The sequence below is a fragment of the Hoplias malabaricus genome, chromosome 2, assembly GCF_029633855.1.
Source record: "Hoplias malabaricus isolate fHopMal1 chromosome 2, fHopMal1.hap1, whole genome shotgun sequence".
NCBI lineage: Eukaryota > Metazoa > Chordata > Actinopteri > Characiformes > Erythrinidae > Hoplias > Hoplias malabaricus.
Window position 1 is genome coordinate 39,738,623 of NC_089801.1, and position 6,390 is coordinate 39,745,012.

Here is a 6,390-nt window from a genome sequence, read left to right on the forward strand (position 1 = left end):
ACGCTCCGCTTCGTGTGCTGTTCTGAGCTCGCTCTCAGCGCAAGAGGCGAGGACCCGCCCCCGGAACGCCCACAGTGCCCCTTCTCTCAGAACCTACCAATCAGAGCGAGGTAAGCGAGAAACGTCGGTAATCTCCGCCCCTCGCTCCCCCTTTCCACACACACACACACACACACCGAGCTTAAGTCTGCCTAGAAGATATTGTAAATTTATATTTAATATTTATTACAGCTTTAAGTCTTTTAAATAAGTATTACTCACTTTAACTTTTTCACGTTGTATAATGTTTAAAACCTTGTGCTGATGTAACATTTATAAATATGTCATATTAATACACTACATGTTATTACACTACATATACATGTATAATAAAACATTTAGACCTACGTGTAAATATAATTACTTTAAATATTAAAACAATTTCTCAAAACTTAAAAAAAGGACCTCTCAGTACATTCTACTTCAAATTAAATACATTAAGTATACTTATTTCTGCTTTAAAATTTCAAAAACATTGTTATATTGTGTTAATTTATTTAACATTTAATACTTAAAACATGTATTGTTTAATGTAAGTTATTAATTCATTTTTTATTACATTTCAGTTCCCCAATATTCTCTCCCCACAGGGCACACTCAGCAAAACTTGATTTTTTTGTTTGTTTGTTTTCCTCATGACTTTTCTTTACTTTAAATAATACTGAGACTTTGACTACTATAATTAAAAGCCCATTTGAAAACTGCAGTAAATCAATTACAGGTTCAGAATGTCCTGTTTACATTAGAACGGATATTAGTTTACTGTGTTTAATAATAATTCTTTCATTTCCAATTTTGTCTTAAAAACAATTGTCAAAAAAACTGCTGAGAAACAAAGCCTTATTTTTAAATAGTATATTGTTCTAGTCTTTGGTAGTTTTGTATAGTTAAAATTAGTTTTAGTAAATTTAATATTGATGAGACATACAATTTATAAACTAATTAAATATAATATTTATTAGTAGCTGATTAGCAGAACTGACTATAGCATATTAGCAAACGACCTGTTGCTACATAAATGTAGTTTATTTTTCTTGGATTTCCTTAACATCGTTTTTTGTGTTTATTTTACACCATTATTATGTTATTATCATCACTTTAGAAAAACGTATTAAACTTTAAATGCATTAAATCTGTGCTGAATGATTTAGCGAAAACGCTGAGTTTATTGTGCAGTTAAAGTTTAGTGGTGAGTACTGCTCTCTATCGGCGATAGCTAGAACGGCAATGCACAGATATCAACCTCCGGATGTTTCAAAGTTATAAATCAGACACGAAACTGTTCTAAATGTTTCACAAATATTTTATTTTAAATTTTATAATACTCAGATTAATTAACGTCATAATTGTAGTTATTTATAATGCATGTTCCCTTTTTACTTACTACTAAAATAACACAAAAGCATTTGATCTAATACAACAAATAACAACAAATAATTTTTTTTTCTGTAAATCAAAGAGGCCTTTTAAATTCATTATCATAATAGTAAAAGTTATTATTGTTAAATTATTATTATAATCAACACTTATAATAAGCTATTTTATAATTATAGTATGTTTGGTTTATTACAATAATATAAAAAGCAAATAACCTTCAAAATAAAAGGCTTTTTCATGTTGTATTAAATTATTTCAGTGTCTGTATTTTATTTTGTTTGACTAAAAATGTCCTAAAAATAACAGAAATCCTAAAATCAACACAGAGAGAAAGAGAGAGAGAGAGAGAGAGAGAGAGAGAGAGAGAGAGGTCTGATCAAGCTTCAGACTGTTGAAGAGTAGGAAAGGGAACCCCACCCATGATCCATAATTCCAAATTCTCACCATAATCCTCAAGGTGAGCTGTAAACACAGTGAGGGAGAGTGCTCTGTTTCTGATCAGAGGACTGGAAGATGGAGGTGACCCTTCACAGAAAGTCATGCACCTCCTAATCAGGACACGGTTTATATTCATTCAGATTATCTTCTGTTCAGGCCACAATTTAAACTTGTTATTAAGAGTTTGAGGGAAAGGCCTGTGTGTGTGTAGTATTTCTTCCACAGCTGGTGCAGAGCTCATATTGCGTGTTCTAACACCCTGATGTCCTCTTACACACACACACACACACCTGACCTTTCAGTATCCATTCGGTGCTGAGAGCTGAATATAGAGCTGTGACCCTGTTCTAATGTTGGAGAGATGAATGAACCTCCATCTCCAGAGAACACAATTTCACTGCTAAACAGTGGGGGGGGCTTGTACCTCTCTGTCCCATGCTAGACTCTGGGAAAGGTGGGCTTAGGCTCATGTGCAATTGCTCCAGAGCATCCTGTATTTCTATAACGTTGTTTTATTGTGTGTGTGAGTTCATAAGGGCAGCACAGTGGTGTCACACAGCTCCAGGGTCCTGGGGTTGGGGGTTCAAGTCCCGCTCCGGGTGACTGTCTGTGAGGAGTGTGGTGTGTTCTCCCTGTGTCTGCGTGGGTTTCCTCCAGGTGCTCCGGTTTCCTGCCACGGTTCAATAATAACACGTTGGTAGGTGGATTGGCGACTCAAAAGTGTCCATAGGTGTGAGTGAATGTGTGCGTGTTTGTCGCCCTGTGAAGGACTGGTGCCCCCTCCAGGGTGTGTTCCCCGTCTAAACTGCCCTGTTCAGAACAGCTGCTTTCAGCGCCTTCCTTTAAATGTTAATGAGCCACAGCGCACAGCAGTGAGGAGCGAGCAGCAGAAGCTCTGGTCTTTACCAATTTTCACTTCGTTCTCTTTCTTCTCTGTTGTTATTTTCTCTCTTTATACTCAGTGCCCTTATTTCTCTGCGCTCCTTGTGTCTTGTTTCACGGTGTGAGGGTTGATGGACTTCAGATCTTCACATTAATTTGAACATGCTCTGAACAAGGGAGTTTTTGCTCATATGCTCCTTTAAGTGTGTTCCCTGTAAATGGTGCTTTTAGTTATTTTGACTCAGAACATCAACACAGACAACTGATGTGTGGACAGTGTTAATAATATGTACTTTTTAATAGAAAAGTGCTTTGCTTCTTCTTGTAAGTGAGAGCAGTGTGTGTGTGTGTGTGTGTGTGTGTGTGTGTTAATATGAGAGATAGTATTTTAAGCTGAAATGTCAGAGAGGAAACGGGCGGCTCCACAGTTTTAATGCCCTTCTATTCTGATTATCACTTCCTGTTCCTGTTTATTTTTGTCTACAGCGTTTCCCCAGATTAATTTCAGACAAACTCAGGCTTAATTTAACTCCCTTCCAGCTCAAATATTTATGTCCAAGACAGAGTTGGTCATCTGCGGGGATACTGGCGGAGTCTTTGTCTCTTTCACGTTCCTATTTAGACTTTTTATGACAAAATGCTGAATGGAATTTTTTGGGAATGATTTGATGAGTCATGATTCAATTAGTGATTCACTCAGACTAAACAACTCTCCACACCCAGATAAGAACAGCACAAGAGATTCATACCCATTTTTCCCAAATTCCCCCAAACTTCAAACTCTGAGACGTAAACAAAGTGATTCAGTGTGTTTTTGGAATGGAGGGCATTAATCAGGAGTTTGTTACTCTTCACTTCAGTTCCAGGTTCTACACCATGTGCTGGTACACGGCTGTGGAATTTGATGGCATTCAGACACATAAATATTATTTAGCTGTGGATCCAGCTGTGGATGTTGGAGAACTGGTTGCCATTTATCATTTTCTTCTGATTTTTTTAGCTGATTTTCAGTAGGGTGTTTATAGTCTTTACACTCCTCGACTCTTTGCATTAAAATTCCCCCTTGATGTGTTCTACAGATTCCAGGTCAGGTGACTTACCTGTACAGGTTTGTCCTTTTTTTTTAATTTGCTTTGCGTTCTGTGGTTATTCATTCATTGTCTGTAAGCGCTTAGCCAGTTCTCTCAGTACAGAGCCCATCCGGAATCACTGGGCACAAGGTGGGAATACACCCTGGAGGGGGCGCCATACCTTCAGAGGGCAATACACACACTCTCGCATTCACTCACACACTCACACCTACGGACACTTTTGAGTCGCCAATCCACCTAACAACGTATGTTTTGGACCGTGGGAGGAACCCGGAGGAAACACACGCGGACACTGGGAGAACACACCACAGTCCTCACAGTCAGTCACCTGGAGGAAACCCATGCAGACACAGGGAGAACACATCAAACTCCTCAATGACAGTCACCCGGAGGAAACCCTCAGGGAAAACACACCACACTCCTCACAGACAGACCCCCGGAGGAAACCCACGCAGACACGGAGAACACATCAAACTCCTCAATGACAGTCACCCAGAGGAAACCCTCAGGGAAAACACACCACACTCCTCACAGACAGTCACCTCGAGGAAACTCACACAGACACAGGGAGAACACACCACACTCCTCACAGACAGTCACCCGGAGGGGGAATCGAACCCACAACCTCTAGGTCATTGGAGCTGTGTGACTGCGACACTACTGCTGTGCCACAGTGTCGCCCTGTTTAAGATCATTAGCATCCAATATCCTGCCAATATCTTGAGAGTGGGAAACACATTTTCATTCAATATTTTGGTGAGCGCTATGTAAAACCATCAAAGACTCTTCTCTACATCAGCTCAGCTGACTTTCTCACTGCATGGTCTCTACATTACTTGACTCTACTTATCTCCATCAGGTAAATTTAGTCCTGGTCCCTGGAACCAGGTTCTTTCTTAGTCCCTGCTCTTTTGTAGTGCTAAGCGAGCAGAGGAGACTAAACCGTGCCAAATAAACCTTGCAGAGTGCTGATTGGCCACAGAGAGCCATCACTCTCTATACATGATGAGTAATACATGATGAGAAAACAACGTTTAACGTTACCACTACCGTTGTAGTTACCAAAGCCCACTGTTCCCATTACAGACCGAGTTTTGAGACGACACTAGATATATTAGGGGGTGCAGATCCAGTAGAGTCCAGTAGAATTCATTCTGATCCAAACAAAACAATCCAGGCTCACTTTATACTACTTTTGTAAACCTTATTCTTGAGGTTTTGGAAGTGGCTCTGTCTGATCTCAGAAAAGTTTTGAAGATACACCCTGAGCCATGATAAATAATGGACCCTGCCATGTTTAGTGCTGTGTTTAGTCTTAGCCACAGACGCTCCCCCTACAAGTTGATGGAGAGTCTGTTACTTTCAGTGAGTTAAATTCACTCACTGTCAGGATTCTGCCAGCTGCATTCTGATTGGCTCTGATTCTGTTGAATTAGGCCGTTCTTGGCCATGTTATGGGATGAAAATTATGTGAGTCTCTAGGGAGAGTCTAGAAGTGTGTCCAAAATGGCTCCCTATTTATTATTCACTATAGAGTGCACAATAATAGGGAACTGAAATTTAGGAGAGTTGTGAATGATTTCGAACACACTACCTCGTGTGGGTTTTCACCAAACAGTGCAGTGGATTATGGGCTATCTGATATCTGTTAGTGTACATGGGTTGTACACTACTTTTTGCAGTGCATTGTGGGATTATTTGAGTGCACTGAAAATGTTTCGGACACTAATAAAAAATGCCAGAACCAAAATAGTGTACTATATAGTGAATAGGGCACAGTTTGGGACACAGCTATGGTCTAGCTAACTAGAAGTGTGTCTCTTCCCAAATTACGAATCTTTTCTACATGTGTTAAGTATTTTAGTCACATTCTCAGTTCTTAACTCTGATCCGAGAAAGCAGATAACGCCTGTATTTCAGCAGCAGGTTCTCTGCTTTTGTAGACGGTAACTGCGGTTTTGTAGTGGTGTCTGTTGAAGCACTGATTCACTGTATCATGGAGTTGTTTAGACTAAATAATTTGTCCAGCCTCAGATCATCAGATTAAAGTGATTCAGAGTCATTCGGTGTGATTTGTTTGAGACGTGATTTATCATTTCTAAACAAGCTGAGGAAATCCCCATATCATTTTCAATGCTATCTGTTAAAATAATCTTAAACAGTGTGTGTGTGAGAGAGAGTTTGTGAGTGTGTGTGTTTGTTGAGACTGAGTCCAAACAGACCTGATAAAACAACAGCCTGCTAAAACAGTTTTGCAGTATGAGTGTGTCATGACAGGTGTGGAGGGCTGGGGCTCTCCATCACTGTGGACCATATTCCACAGAACAGAGTTCCACACACCAGAGGATCTCCATCACTCCAGAGAACACAGATCCACTGTTCCACACACCAGAGGATCTCCATCACTCCAGAGAACACAGATCCACTGTTCCACACACCAGAGGATCTCCATCACTCCAGAGAACACAGTTTCACTGTTCCACACACCAGAGGATCTCCATCACTCCAGAGAACACAGATCCACTGTTCCACACACCAGAGGATCTCCATCACTCCAGAGAAC